This window comes from Sander lucioperca, chromosome 14 (assembly GCF_008315115.2).
Source record: "Sander lucioperca isolate FBNREF2018 chromosome 14, SLUC_FBN_1.2, whole genome shotgun sequence".
In the NCBI taxonomy this organism is placed as follows: domain Eukaryota; kingdom Metazoa; phylum Chordata; class Actinopteri; order Perciformes; family Percidae; genus Sander; species Sander lucioperca.
The window spans coordinates 870,064-886,865 of NC_050186.1; the positions used below are offsets into that span (position 1 = coordinate 870,064).

The window sequence follows — 16,802 nt, forward strand, 5'->3', positions numbered from 1 at the left end:
TGTCAATTTGTGTTTCCATGACAACATTTCCAAGATGGCTGTGTGCATGGTCAACAGATATGACAGAACTAGCTAATTTTTGGCAGTGGCGCAACGAGCCCACACCGGGCCCTTATGCAGGATTATCAAGGCGGGCCCCCCTACTACGCACTGCACGTGATGACGGCTCAATGTCCACGAGCAGGCTACCATCAATAGGACAGGATAGGATCATAGAGACACAGCATATAAGAGATGAGATGACTGACAAAATCAGGAGTAGCCTACGCGCACCACAACAACTACAAAAACAATAGTGAATGCACACCATAACACATAAAAAAACACACAAGGGCAGTCCCTCCAGGATTTCGCAGCCTTTTTTGAGATTGTTGCGGCCCAAAATGCTTGATTTTGCGTGAGCTTTTGTAAAAAATTGCGATAAAAGTCTTTATAATCTATCTATCATAATGTCTTTGTATGTTTGTTGCAATGAAGTTGCGGAAGACAGTGAAAGTTGCAAAAAAAGTTTTTTGTATAGTTCTTTAAAAATAAAAAGGAAACTTCTTTTGGGGAGAATAATAATTATTACTATTAATTAATTACTCTGGGCTGAGATTTCCTAGGAACCTTACCAAAAAGGCTCAGGATGCTGCAAATATTGGTATAATATGAAAATGGCTGGTGGATTTAAAACAAAAAGTAATAATTCATTGAGTGAATCACATTGGAACATATGTGTCAGTGGCTTGTTGAACTTTGTTAGTTAATTTCCTAACCTGGCCTGGGACACACATTGATACGGTTTAATAAAGTAATGTTACTTATTGGACTTTAACTTATCATTGCACTTACAATAACGAGCGTAGCTGTCCTCAATTTAGGTCATTGTGTCATCTCATCTGCTGTTTTTCCTGCATCCACCGTGTGTTCTCTTAATACATCCATGGTGTGATTGTATGTGTGTGTGTGTGTGTGTGTGTGTGTGTGCGCGCGCACATCAGTCGCGGGGGGAACTCAGCAGCCCCGCCCACTGAAGAGCCGACAGGATTGAAACAGCAGCAGGTAGGACCAGGCTAGCTTTCAGCGACTTTATAGTGAAAAATCGTTACAGCGTACAGTGATGTTAAAATGTATACAGGTTGGCAGGACAGTCTGAAATGTTTTGCACGGTCTTTCGCTGTATGTTTTGTTAGTAAATGTAAAGGTCTCTGAAACAAGGAAGTGAATTTGACCTGTTCTCACTCCCGTTTGGTGAGTGGTTGCACGTGGGACTACTGGGATTGTCGCGAGTAATGAAATGCGATGGGGGGCCCCGGCTGTCAATCAATATCTTCCAGTCACGCGGGCCCCTGATTGATCTGGGCCCATAAGCACCGCTTTCCCTACTTACCGATAGTTACGCGTCTGTTCTAACGGTACAGATCCATTTGTCCAACACGACTGAAGTGTGGTGTCGCGATGTCATTCATCCATGGTTGATGCTCCACACCCTTGACCGGCAGCTGGTTGGACGAATGCGTGACGTGGGTCTGGCTGCTTGAGAATTTCAACTGAGTGTCATGGCGGCGCGTTGAGAATACGATCTAGTATTTTACGAAAATAGTTCACCGAAACTTGTTTCTAAAAACATTTTAAGCGAGAAATGGGCCATGCAGTTGCTGAATCTGTCTTCATTTCAGATCGACAAAGGTCAGTTTGAAAGATTTCCGTCTACTTCTACTGGATAGTCGCGTCACGTTCAACGGATTAATTTGCATAAAGATGGGCATCGGCCAGCTTTTGGACGCGCAGCATTTGCCTTCCCGGAATGCTTTGCGTGCACGTTGAAGTCACTTGACGTCACCCATAGGAATAGAGTGGAGTGGAACAGAAGCGTTGCACAGTCAAATGGATCTGTACCGTTACGGTGCGACAGACGCTTCAAATTCTCAAGCAGCCAGACCTATGTCACGCGTTCGTCCAATCAGCTGCCGGTCAAGGGTGTGGAGCATCAACCATGGATGAATGACGTCGCGACACCACGCTTCAGTCGTGTCGGACAGATGGATCTGTACCGTAAGGTAAGATTCTAGTCATTTAAAGTTTCTAATGCTTACATAACAAGTCATATATTACAATTAATCTGTTCTGTCCACATTTGTTGAACAAATTGATATAAAACACATTAGATAAATCGAGTTTTTAACCTTGAAAGAGTCACGGAAAACCTAATGTGACGCCTGTGTCACAATGAGAAAAATGATAATGATCTTCTCAGTTAATTTAGCTGATTCAATAATATTGAACTAACATTTTGTATTGTTCCATTCAAAACATTTTGATCCAAATGTAAACAAAAAATCATGTCAAATTAATTCATTTTTGTAAATATGTATTAGGAAACCAACAAACAAGATTTTACTACCCTATATCCATCATATTATAATGTAATTTTAATTTCTTTTTAGTCTTGCCCAGAGAGGCAGAGGATCTGTTGATGAAAGGTTGGGGAAAGAGGAAAGCATTGCCATTGGCAAGTGGTATGACGACATATGTGTAACCCTGATCTCACACTACTGTAAAATTAAACCTCATAGACCATGATGCGTGAATCACAATGTGAGATCACACGGTAACACTTTATAAAAACCATCAATAATAATGGTACACTGATAGTTAATTAAACTTAACTAACAACAGTATGATCATTAATACTCTTTACTAATTATTAATTATGCTATAATGCCTTTACAGTTGCTTGTTTCCCAAATGAAACCATTTTATATATTATATTATTTGTTATTGATTAAGAAATCGTTCATAAACCATCAATAAACATTATTTGGATGGCTATTATAAAGCTGCATCTGATGATTATAATACTTGTTAATGGTTAATAAAGACTCTATAAAAGCATCTATAAACATTGTTTATGAAGCCATTATCAGTGTACCAATCATTCGTTACTTGATGCTTTATAAACCAGTTATTAATCATTAACTCATTGTTATAAGCATTAATTGTAACTTTATAATAGCCATCCAAATGTTTATAGATTGTTTTATCTATCTATCTATTTATAACTTAACTATTAAGTATTAACTACCTATATAAATTTATAAGCTTATTTTATATTACACTAGACTAATAATTAAAGGAGAATTACGGCCAATTTTTACGTTAATCTTGATTGCTATAGCTACGCGAGTACTTTCGATAGAAAACCCCCCGACCCGAATCAGTGCAGGCAACACGGAGTAGCTGCAGCTACGTACTACAAGCGTCCCCTGAGCTAAAACGGCAGTTGTCGGGGCAAGTTTTAGAGTGATGCCTCTTGACAGACAAAAACATGCAATTAATATGTCTGTGCCACATGAACAGGGCCCTTACGTGTCAACAAGATGCGTTTTGAACTCAGACATTGTTTAAATTCACCTACCCTTGGGCCCTGTCTCGATCCTGCCGGTAGCTAGCTTGCCCTGCTAGCTGATAGCTGTTAGCTGCTAGCTGCCGTCCGGTGAGTGTATTCAGACAGGCTTCTGTGATAATCATCCCAGTAACAATCCACGGAGTGGCGGTGGTGTGGTTAGGTCCTCCAGAGGACAGGTCATGTCACGTCTTGAAGTTTATTCCCCCCTAAAAAAAACAGTAGTGTGGTAGTAGCTGCTAGCTGCTAGCTGCCCTCCGATGAGTGTATTCAGCCAGGCTTCTGGGATAATCATCCCAATAACAATCCACGGAGCGGCGATGGTGTTGCTATGTCCTCCAGTTACTGAAGGCTAGCTTTAGCTTGCGCTTGGAGCAGCAAGTTCATCTGCCTGTTGCCCCTCTGTCTGTCTCGTTCTTTCCAACTCTTGTGAGACTAGTTCTTCGTCTGTATACTTGGGTTCGAATAAATAAGGACGACCATCAAACTCAAAAGGCTCTTCCGTGTGTTGTATATCTGTTATATTCTCCATAGTTACGTTACTCCAAGCTTCTTCCCTTGTAAACAACTCCGCTCTTCACTCTTCACACACTACGCTCCGATCTGCACACTATTGTTTACCTTTTCCTGCTACAATTGAATTCCCAGGAGACAGCGCGATGCTACAACTAAGCTAAGGCTATTACTGTGCAAGCCACAGACATCGTTTATCCCGTTTCCATGTAATTACATAGTCACTGATATGGTCATAACCACTGCAGTGCTCAATTACCTATTTTTGAGGGGGAAATAATCTAAACTTTTCGCTGCAAAGGCATGATCTGTCCTATGCAGGACATCCACGGGGGATTTTTGTCGGCTGCGGGAGGGCGACGAAGGCTGCTTGCCTGGCTAAGGGAACTAGCTACCACACAGATCGACACTGACAAGCCTCCTACTCACCAACACCAGATCGATCACACACAAAATGGATGAGCTACAAATACACACGGAACTGCTGTGTGATGATTTTTTACAAAAGCCTGGCTGAACACATTTATCACGGACGGCAGATAGCAGCTAACAGCTAGCAGCTAACAGGCCAAGCTACCCACCGGCAGGATCAAGACAGGGTAGGTGAATTTAAACAATGTCTGAGTTGAAAACGCATCTTGTTGACACGTAAGGGCCCTGTTCATGTGGCACAGACATATTAATTGCATTTTGTGTCTGTTAACACAGGCACAAAGGCACTTTAAAACTTGCCCCGACAACTGCCGTTTTAGCTCAGGGGACGCTTGTAGTACGTAGCTGCAGCTACTCCGTGTTGCCTGCACTGATTCGGGTCGGGGTTTTTTCTATCGAAAGTACTCGCATAGCTATAGCGATCAAGATTAATGTAAAAATTGGCCGGAATTCTCCTTTAACGTGAAACATTACTAATGATTAGTAAAAATTATTAATCATCATTTAATTTTTTGTTGACCTGTTTGGTTAGGCGCCTTTGTCGTTGTTATTGATGCTAAAAGCCTCCTTTAGCATCTTATCTAAAAGCGCTTTATCTAAATGCGCTTGGTTGGGACTATTGGCGTCACTTTTGATGCAGTTAGGTTAAGGAAAAGATTGTGGGTGGGCTTATAAAAGGTAAGTTTCCGTGACACGTGGAACAAGAACGGGACAGTTGGATTTAGGAAAATAATGGGACAAGAACGGAACAGTTGGGTTTAGGAAAAGTGTCTCCGCGGTGAAAGTTCACCCAACCACCCTCCCTACGTGGAATTTTGGCCTTTCATATTATTCACTACCGTTGTCACTCTTAATACTACATCATCTACATAATATAAATGCAATCTGGTTAGAGTCTACACGCTACTAACACTTTAAGGGTTGCACCAGCTGTAATTGTTCTAAGGTAGACGGAAGTTACAACTTAAATCTTACACCTCGCCCTAAGTAGGTGTAAAGACAGGTGGGATAACTTGGAGGATGCAGAAGAGTGACCAGCTTTTTTTGCATCAGCAATGTGTTCTCCAGGATAGATTACACCCCTTGGATATCTATGATGATTCTAATTAATACTCGCGCTTTCGTTTTCCACGAGCGGAGATACAGAGGATTACCGACCTGCTGGTAGCAGACTCGGATTAGATAACCTTCTAATTAACAACTACCCATTTATATCAGTTTGCCAGTGTAGGTAAATAATAGGGTACCGTTAAAATACCCCATGTTGTAGTTGATGTTTCACCAATCGATATCACTGTTTATATTTTGCACTAGCTGTAGGTTAAATTTGTATAGTCATCACTAATCATAATGCTTTGTCCTAATTTATATACCTTGCTGTTATTTGTTGATTAACGTTACCAATGTTAGCTATTTTTAGCCATAAGCCTCTTTGCTATTGCGGAGCAAAGTGTTCAAAGACAATTGGGCATGAAAGACAACAGAGTTATAATTATAATAAACACTGCATAGTGCTTTTCACTGATTGGCCATGGGAAGTGAACATCATTTTCTGTGACAATATGGTTAGTGTGGACTTTACACCAGTATAACTAAGATGAATGTTACGTCACTGTGGTGCAACCAAACATCCACAAAGCTTTAGTAGCAAACTTGTTGGTTTCAAGGGATTGTTTACTGTGGGCTTTACACCCTAACTTAAGAGAAAACTTAGACTGGTGCAACAGGCTGCAGAACTGGGAAATCCTTTCACTTCAACAACCAACAACAAATGGTAAAGCTCCGACTTCATGGTGCATTCAGGTGGCCTTGTTAGTGGTGCATATAATTTCACCTAGTTAACTCTGAAAAATTCAAACTGTTGTTGTAAAGTACCCTTCTGCTCTCTAGTGGCTCTTATTGTGGCATTTTTGTCACTGTTGAAAAAAAGAAATTTCAACTGAAAATGAATCGAATCATGACCTTAACATCGAGGGGGAGGGGTGAGGGAAGGGGTATTCAGCTGGTTGCAATCTGCAGATGCCACTAAATCCTACACACTGCTCGTTTGATAAGGTGCTCTCAATCAGCCTCTATGGCTGCTGCCTGGCAATGTCCATGTAATATTTTGAATCTGCTGCAGCACGGTGCAACTCCAGCGCTGTGGCTCCGCTCCTACCAGCCTGTACACCACCTTAAAATAATAAGCAATATAATACAGCAGGTTTTCCTAACTAGTATCACAAATGTTGACCGGAGAATGAGACTTTGAAGATCATGTTGCTCCAGTGGTTTCTCTTCATTGATCTGCCTCACTAATCTGACTGTACACTGTGTCTGTGTCTGTGTCTCTGTTCTGTGTGTGTGTGTGTGTGTGTGTGTGTGTGTGTGTGTGTGTGTGTGTGTGTGTACTTTATCATGGTGTGCAGTCAGTGTTTGTCCGCTGCAGGCCGCAGGTGATTCTCCCTTCACCTCCCATTTTTGCCACACCAAGTTCTCTAAAAACAGGAATAAATAAAAAGTCAGAAGTCAGAGACTAATGAATAACTGTAGCGATCACAAGTCAGACTGTTTGTTTTATGTTTTATAAGAATTTGCAACTCGTGAAACACAATGCACAAATGAATGCAGTGATTTGTATGTGTATATCTGTGTTGTATCTGTGCCTCTAATTTTTAACTCGTGAAACAGAATGCACAAATGAATGCAGAGCGATTTGTATCTTTATAGGTGTATCTGTGTCCATGCCTCTAATTTGTAACTCGTATTTCATCATTTGTAAATCAACTTAGTATTTTTCAATGGAAATATATTTGTAAACCTCTTTCTATGTGGATATTGTGGATCCTTTTGAGACAGTTTTGTTGCGCTGTGTGATCACAAACAACTTGTGTCACAAGTGACGATCCCAGTGCTCACCAATTACCGCCAGGTAATGCAACCGCAGTTAAACTGCATGAAGACTATGAAGAAGCTGTTAGGCCTGCTGCTGCTGCTGCTAGATAGCTCTCTGTCTCTGCTCTCCCCCTTCCCTCTGTCATTAATTGCAGGAGTGAAGCCTGGTGTGCGGGAGTCAGGGTTCCAGCTGCAGCTCATTCATCACAATCACCTCAGCTTTAAATACCCCAGTCAACGTTCCACTCATCGTCAGATCATAGTCAAGACGACCACCTTAGTCTAGCTGCTGGCGTCATCACTTTGTATTAAGCGCTTGTGTGTTTTGCTCGCTCTGATTTTTCCTGTTTTTGACCACAGCTCTTGGAACCTGACTCCTGCTGCTACTTCACTCCTGCTATCCACCATTCCTGCCATCCTCCATTCCGGCCATTCCCATTCCTCCTCTCCACATTGGATCTCAGGATTATTGGACACGGACCTTGGATATTACGGTACCTCTCCCGCTCTGTACCCTGGATCTGAAATCATTGGACTTGGATTTGCTTTTCCGGTTGCTTTTTGATCTTGGACATTTTGCAATAAACCTGTTAAACTTCCATTTGGCTCTGTGTTATTGTCTGCACTTGGGTTCAACCTTAGCTTCACTCATAACAGAAGCCTTGTCAGATTTGTCAGTCAGAGATGGTTGTCCTGCTTGACGTTCCTCCAGGGTAGGTTGATATTATTAGGCAGTGTGTTTGCAAATGGCTGTGTTCTTATGGCGGAAGTCACTGTTTGCTACTTTTTGGAGTGTACTAACGTTAATGTTTTGCCTGATCTCTGTATGGAATTGGCAGTCTGAAATGTTATTTAGCACTGCCGGCGGCGATCTCAGCCGATATTACTGTGTTATAGTGGGCCCAGTTGTAAAGCTAGTACATATATATTTGGTATCCTATGAAACTAGACGACCTAAGGAGTCCATTTATGTCATGCGTGTCGATAAGGGGGCTAAATAAAATAATAATAAAACCCATGTTTTACAGATAATCTGACTGACCAGATGCTGTCTTGAAGCACCTGTTTGATGAGGTTTACCTGGACCCACCAGACTCTCTTCACAGTATGAGGAACCATCAGGAGGAGTCTGGTGGATCCAGGAAAACATCAATCACTTGCTTCCGGACAGCATCCGGTCAGTCAGATTATCTGTAAAACATGGCAGATTCAGCGTTATTTTATTTATATGGTGTCAGATTTATGTCATATCTCACGAGCGCGATAAAACATGCTCCACAAGCAAATTATATAATTTCACACACGCAGATATCACTCTTCGCACACCAATTCAACAGTCAAGAATGAACAGGCAGCTGCGAGCGTGAAACAAAACATAGGGAGAGGGAAAGAATGGCACCTATGCGTATTATTAAACGGCACATATCTGCATTCATCAACCATCAGAACCGGACTGTTTGTGTGTGTGTGCAGAGAGAGAGAGAGACGGTGTCTCATGTCGTATGATTGTTATGAATTTAACACTTCAGCAGAGGTGTTAATTTCCATACAGTGGCTGGACGGTTATCGGTGAAGTAGGGGATTTGATTCGCGGGGGTATTTTGGCGACGGTAATGTTATTAGTGTTGTAAGTTAGCAGTAGACTTAATTAACCTGACACAAGGTGAGTCTGATGGTGAGCCTGGCCTTTTCAGCTCTGAGATTTTCTTGCATTGCACAGCGCTGTGAAGGAATAATCTCCGAGATTATATGTTCTGCCTCTGTTTTGAAGTGGTGAATGTAGGCTACAGCTCACAGCAACTTAATACTATATAGTGTCTGGCTTTTGCTTGGTATTTAGTATTTAGTGTTTTTACTGAGTTTCCTCTTAGTGAAAACAACAGACCCTGAAAAGTGGAGTGCCTTTTTTTAACAGTCGCGATGTTCCTTTCAGCTATCTGCTCGTGCTCCAGGAAAATTAAGAAAAGTTAGTTTGGTATATCCAGCTTCATGTAGCTAATGGCTTTTGTGTGACATTTAGTGTTGGCAAATGGCTTTTTATTGAGTTTCCTCATAGCGAAATAATAGACAATGTAGGGCCTTTTTTTTGACAGTGCGCATGGTGGAGTGTGTGCCGTTTGAGATGGTGTATTGCAAAAGTTGTACCAAGTGTATAGGGCGGGGATAACCGTCATCAATGAAAAAGGAACTCTGCTGAGTTCAATGACACCTCACACAAGAGTCTACGATAAACGGGTCACCAGTTATGAAAGGGGGCGTGGTTTAAGCATGGGGGGGCGAGCCAAACCATCTCCAATGAAAAGGGAACTCTCTACTGAGTTCAATGATACCTCACCCAACACTCTCCCTTAAACGTTTCAAAAGTTATGAAAGTGCGCGTGGCCTGAGTACATTGGCGTGGTTAAAATATAGGGGTGGCTCAGTATCACATGTAGACCACACATAAGTTTCATGTAAATCGGATGATGTTTGTCATATAAGGCTGATTTCCTGTTGCCAGCAGGGGACGCTATGACCAAAAGTCAATATTCAATTCAATTAAATTTCATTTATAGTATCAAATCATAACAAGAGTTATCTCAAGACACTTTACAGATAGAGAAGGTCTAGACCACACACTATAATTTACAAAGACTAAACAATTCCCGTAGTTTCCCCAAGAGCAAGCATTCGACGTGACGAGGAAAAACTTCCTTTTAGAGAGAAACCTTGGTTGGTGAGGAAAACTTCCTTTTAGGGAGAAACCTCGGACAGACCCAGGCTCTTGGTAGGCCGTGTCTGACGGTGCTGGGTGGGGGTGTGATGAACAGTGGCAATAATAGTCACAATAAAAATAATGGAACTATGAAGTAGAAATAGTAGTTGTAGTAGTTCATGGTGTATAGTTCTATAAGGGTTGGTAGATGAATCTGACGACTATGAAGAGAAGCAGAGAAGAGAAGGGGTTCCGCGTCTGTAGCTATACACCCTCCCCCTCCGGTCTAGGCGAACGCTGCAACTCCTCACTCCCTAACTATAAGCTTTATCAAAGAGGAGAGCTTTAAGTTTACTCTTAAATGTGGTGACGGTGCCTGCCTCCTGAACACAGACTGGGAGCTGGTTCCACAGGAGAGGAGCCTGATAGCTGAAGGCTCTGGCTCCCATTCTACTTTTAGAGACTCTAGGAACCACAAGTAACTCTGCATTCTGGGAGCGCAGTGCTCTAGTGGGACAATAAGGTACTATGAGCTCTTCAAGATATGATGGTGCTTGACCATTTAGAGCTTTGTAGGTCAGGAGAAGGATTTTAAATTCAATCCTGGATTTTACAGGAAGCCAATGCAGAGAAGCTAATACAGGAGAAATATGATGTCTTAGTTTTTGTCAGAACACGCGCTGCAGCATTCTGGATCAGCTGAAGAGTCTTAAGGGACTTATTTGAGCAACCTGATAGTAAGGAATTACAGTAGACCAGCCTGGAAGTAACAAATGCAAGGACTAGTTTTTCAGCATTGTTTTGAGACAGAATGTACCTAATTTTGGCAATGTTATGAAGGTGAAAAAAGGCTGTTCTTGAGGTTTGTTTTAAGTGGGCATTAAAGGATGTATCCTGATCAAAAATAACTCTTAGATTTCTGACAATAGTGCTGGAGGCCAGGGCAATACCATCCAGAGTAGCTATATCTTTAGATAATGAGGTTCGGAGGTGTTTAGGGCCCAGCACAATAACTTCAGTTTTGTATGAGTTTAACATCAGAAAATTGTAGGCCATCCATGATTTTATATCTTTAATGCATGCTTGAAGTTTAACTAACTGACTGGTTTCGTCTGGCTTGATTGATAATTATAATTAGGTGTCATCCGCATAACAGTGAAAGTTAATTGAGTGTTTCCTAATAATATTGCCTAGAGGAAGCATATATAAGGAGAATAGAATTGGTCCAAGCACTCAGCCTTGTGGAACACCATGGCTTACTTTAGCGTGCCTGGAGGATTCATCGTTAACATTAACAAATTGAGATCGATCAGAGAAATAGGACTTAAACCAGCTTAGTGAGATTCCTTTAATGCCAACTAAATGTTCCAGTCTCTGTAACAGGATGGTATGGTCAATAGTGTCGAATGCAGCACTAAGATCTAGTAAGACAAGTACGGATCCAAGTCCTTTGTCTGAAGCAGTTAGAAGGTCGTTAGTAATTTTTACCATTTAACATTTTTACCATTTACCATTTTGCCGTCTCTGTGCTATGATGCAATCTAAATCCTGACTGAAAGTCCTCAAATAAACTATTCCTATGTAGAAAATCACATAACTGATAAGCGACTACCTTCTCAAGATCTTGGAGAGAAAGGGGAGATTAGATATATGTCTATAGTTGGCTAAGACTTCATGATCGAGGGTGGGTTTTTTCAGAAGAGGTTTTATCACAGCTATTTTAAATGACTGCGATACATAACCTGTTAATAAAGACATATTGATCATATCTAATAATGAAGTGTTAACCATGGGTAACGCTTCTTTAAGTAGCCTCGTTGGGATGGGGTCTAAGAGACCTTTAACATTAATTGTTGAAGGTCTATAGGATAAAAGCAGTCTATATGTCAGGTATTGTCGTTCTTTCTAGCGGTCCTGCGTTTAAAGGTGAACCGTTAGAAGTTGAGGGCAAGAGGTGATGAATTTTATCTCTAATTGTTATAATTTTATTATTGAAGAAGCTCATAAAGTTGTCATTACTCAGAGCTATAGGAATAGATGGCTCAATAGAGCTGTGACTCTCTGTCAGCCTGGCTACAGTGCTGAAAAGAAACCTTGTGTTGTTCTTATTTTCTTCTATTAGTGATGAGTAATAGGCTGATGTGGCATTTCTGAGGGCCTTCCTATATGTTTTCAGACTGTCTTGCCAATCTAAACGAGATTCTTCCAGTTTGGTGGAACGCCATTTACTTTCAAGTAAAGCGTTTTCGCGAGGTTTGTTTTAATTTGCGAGTTGGGAGTTATACCAAGGTGCTAGTTTCCTTTGCTTAATCATCATCTTTTTGAGGGGAGCAACAGAGTCTAAAGTCGTCCATAGCGAGGCCGTAGCACCGCCTACAAAATTATCAATTTGGGAGGGACTAAAGTTAAGATAAGTAAACATAAGAGTCCTCTGTCATATTAAGGCACAACATTGAGTTAAATGCTGTTGGAATATCTTCCTTAAATGTAGCTATAGCACTGTGAGATAGGCATCTAGTTTAGAAGCTTATCTAATTCTGTATAGTCGGGTAGTAGGAATTCGAAAGTTATTAACGAGTGGTCTGATAATAAAGGATTCTGTGGAAATACTATTAAATCTTCAATTTCGATGCCATATGCCAGCACAAGGTCAAGGGTGTGGTTAAAACAGTGAGTGGCCTTATGCACACTCTGACTGAAACCAACTGAATCCAGTAGTGAGTTGAAAGCAATACTAAGGCTATCGTTGTCGACGTCCACATGGATATTAAAATCACCTACAATAGTACTTTGTCTGATTTAAGGACTACACATGATAAAAACTCAGAGAATTCAGATAAAAATTCAGCAACAACAACAAATATAATTGGCTCTAATGTTTTCCATGTTGGATTTAGAAGATTAAGAACAAGGCTTTCAAACGAGTTATAATTTAGTTTAGGTTTAGGATTAATTAACAGGCTTGAATCAAAGATGGCTGCAACTACCCCTCCTCGGCCAGAGCCTCGAGGAATTTGAGTATTAATATGACTGGGAGGAGTGGATTCATTTAGACTAACATATTCTTCATGGCACAGCCATGTTTCGGTAAAACAGAATAGATCAATTTGATTATCTGATATCAATTCGTTTACTAGTACTGCTTTAGAATACAGAGATCTAATATTTAATAGTCCACATCTCATTTTCCTATTCTGTTCTATCATTGCAGTGGTAGATTTAATTCCAATTAGGTTGTTAAGTATAGCTCCTCTTTTTTTTAGCCTTGATTTAACCAATCTGAGTCGGGGGACAGACACCGTGGTTATGGAACTATGAGTGGGCGACTGCTCTAACGGAAGCACAGAGAAGCGCGTAGCACTGCACCTCTGATTACTGATTTCAACCTTGGGTTGTCATGGTTTATGACCGATAATAGACTCGGTCAGATTTCTTGATATGAGAGCGGCTCCGTCCAAAGTGGGATGATTGCCGTCTCTCCTAATCAGACCAGGCTTTCCCCAGAACGCCCTCCAGTTATCTACGTAACCCACATCGTTAGCTGGGCACCACCCCGACAACCAGCGGTGGAAGGATGACATGCGGCTGAACATGTCATTGCTGATCCGGTTTGGCAGGGGTCCAGAGAAAACTACTGAGTCCGACATTGTCTTTGCATATGCAGAAAGTGACTTAACATTAATTTTAGTGATCTCCTATTTGCGTAACTGGCGGACGGGTATCATTACCACCTACGTGAAGTATGATCTTACTGTATTTACGGTTATCTTTATATCCTTTAGATAGGATTCCCCATCGCCCACTCTGGCCCCAGGGACACACACGACCGCAACCGCTGGAGCCACCAACTTCATGTTCCGCAGTATAGAGCTCCCAATAACCAATAGTTGGCTTCTCAGTGGGTGTATCACTGAGTGGGGAGAAACTGTTAGAAAGGCGAAGATGTTGGTGGTTAGCCATAGGCTCCGGTTTAGCGCGACCGGCGTCATGTGCACTCCCCGGTTTAGAGCTAGCGCTTCCTACGGACAGTCACCCACTCGCCCGGCTGCTCGGGGCCTGCCGGGAGACTGCTAACAGAAGCTACAGTATGTTGGCCTGCACCAGCTACGGAACGCCGGCTAGCTACGGAAGCATACGATTTTGATTCCATGGTGCGGAGCCGTGCCTCAAACTCACTAATGGCGCTTTTCCATTACATGGTACCTGCTCAACTCGCCTCGACTCTACTCGCCTTTTTTGGTTTTCCATTACGAAAACAAGTACCTGGTACCTGCTAACAGGTACTTTTTTTAGTACCACCTCAGTCGAGGTTCCAAGCGAGCTGAGCCGATACCAAAAGGTGACGTGAAAGTGACAGACGGGGGTGTCCCCGCCATTTTTAAATAGTTCAGCCAGCTGTGTTTTTTTTTTTGCTGCTTCCAGCTTCATTTGAAACAAAATGTGTCTTCTGACTGTGGCAACAACAACACACCTTCGACGTTCTGTGTGTGTGTCGCGTTAGGTCACGGCAGTTTACTGCAGCGCCGCTTGTTTTACAGTTCTGCGGAGGCTCCAGGCAGAGCTTTCGCCGTAGCCTACGTACACACACACACATCCCCCCGACGCACACACCAGCGCACAAGTATAAACATCAGGCCACTACATAGGCTACGGCGAAAGCTCTGCATGGAGCCTCCACAGAACTGTAAAACAAGCTCAAGTGGCCTGATGTTTATACTTGTGCGCTGGTTTGTGCGTCGAGCCGGCATATAAGACGACCAGCCACGCTAAGGCGGTACTAAAATCTGCAATGGAAAACGGACGCACAGTGTGTCGAGGCGAGTAGAGTCGAGGCGAGTAGAGTCAATCAGATTGGTGGAGTGAGTCCGACTGCCTGCCCTCTGACCCAGCAAGTCAGGTCGGCCAAAATAAAGGCTGAATGGACGAATGGACGACGGCACGGAACACACCGAATATGTCGAGTCACTGACCTCGCCAGATTGTCCGACGGCCGATTATTGGGTTGGTGTGTCAGGGCCATTAAATTAAGTAAAGCGCTGTAACATGAACAGTTTATAGTGCCATAGAACGATAAAATCCAAGCAGCAGTTGACAAGGCTTCTTCATAGCCTTCATGCCGTTTAACTGCGGTTGGCATCCATAAGTGTTGCATTACCGCCATCTACTAGAGAGCGCTGGGATCATCACTTGAGACACAAGTTGTTTGTGACCACTCAATAATTTTCAGTCAAAAGCATTTGTACTTTAAAGTAAATCTTGAGATATTTAGAATAAACCTTAATTAAAACTGGGAAATTAAGTGCTACTTGAACTTATAAATTAAAATAAAAACCGCTTGACAACCCCTTTAGATTTATATTATATATAAAATATTATTTAAATATTTACCTGTGTTTAGAACATGGAAGTCTTTACAGAAGTTTCCATCTGCTTCATAACCTCCAAACATGAACACCTGATCTCCAACCAGAGCAAATGTCTGATCACACCTACACACACACACACACACACACACACACACACACACACACTCTCATGCAGTGAAACCGTTAGCTGGTAACTTTCTTTTCAACGTGCGTTGGATCGTTACCGGACTCTGGGTTACAGCTGGCTGGCTTCCAGCTGTTCAGAGTGAACCATGACACAGAGCTTTCCGCCATATCAAAAGGTGGTGGAATCTGTTTTTACACTAACAGTGGCTGGTGTAATGATGTAACAGTGATTCTACAGCTGTACAGCTACATAAAATGCAAACCCTTGTACGCCCCGTGAGTTCACTTCATTCATAATTATTGTGTTTACATTCCACCGCAGGCCAACGTGCCCGCCAACTAGATACTGTGTGTGGAGCGGACAAACCCGGACTCCCTAGTTATTGTTCCCAGTAACGCTAACAAAGGTAATCTCAGCCATGAACTTCCCAAATACAGAAAGTTCAATAAATGTCCAACCAGAGAGGAGAATATTTTGGATCACTGTTACACTAGCATTTCATGCTGTTCCCTTTGCTGCACTGAGACACACAGACCACGTCATGGTCCACCTACTTCCCTCTTACAAGCAGAAACTAAAACTGTTGCCACTGCCAAGGACAAGGGCAGACTGCAGAGTATCATCAGTTCTGATGAGCAGGTGATTGGCTGCAATCTGCCTTCCCTCCAGGCCCTGTATGTCTCCAGGACCCTGAAGCGGGCAGGAAAAATTGAGGCTGAACCCTCCCACCCCAGACACAAACTTTTTGAAACACTCCCCTCTGGCAGGAAACTGTGGTCCATCTAGATCAAAACCCCACGCCACAAAAACTCTGACTGCAGTCAGCCTCATTATCAAGGCCTGGGATCCCCAGTGACGCAGACTCTAAATCCTTGTAAGTGTTACTTACATGGCAATAAATCCTTTTCTGATTCTGAAAAACTTGTGAAACTAATAATAAGTGTCTTACAGGGCAGGCGGCAGCGATCCGCTAGTTTTTACCGGCGTCCAGGTGAGAGATGCTGAAACAGAGCGGAGAGAAAACAAAAACTAAATGACACACACAAATGACAGGCTGAACCTTTTCAAAGCTGAACATTTTCAGTCTTTGTAAGCTGTAAGTTGATATGAGGAAGAAAGTAATTCAATATAAAAGCTAATGGAGGGTTTCGAAATTGATCAGCAGTCATGGAGAGTATTTAGGATTTGTAGTAAATGTGGTAAAACATAAAAAAACAGAAGTATGATCCATTAATCAAGACGATGATGTTGTATAGACCTGTGTTGAAGACCATGAGATCGTCGATTGGATTCCCTTCGAAAATGCCTCCGTACACGTAGATGTTGTCTCCAATGGCAACAGAGCAGTGTCTTAGTGTTTTGAGGGCCACACCCCCGATTGCTAAGCACTCCCAAGTCAGAGACACT

At 42.2% G+C, this 16,802-nt stretch overlaps 1 long non-coding RNA gene across 1 annotated transcript; it reads right to left on the reverse strand.

Annotated features, from left to right (window-relative positions):
• Window positions 1–3,055: 3,055 nt before the first annotated feature.
• LOC116034094 lies at window positions 3,056–14,082 on the reverse strand. The gene is made up of 3 exons (XR_004100973.2): window positions 14,016–14,082; window positions 13,548–13,552; window positions 3,056–3,067 (listed from the first exon to the last, which is right to left on the reverse strand). It is a non-coding gene; the product is annotated as an uncharacterized LOC116034094 (long non-coding RNA).
• Between the last annotated feature and the right edge of the window lie 2,720 nt (window positions 14,083–16,802).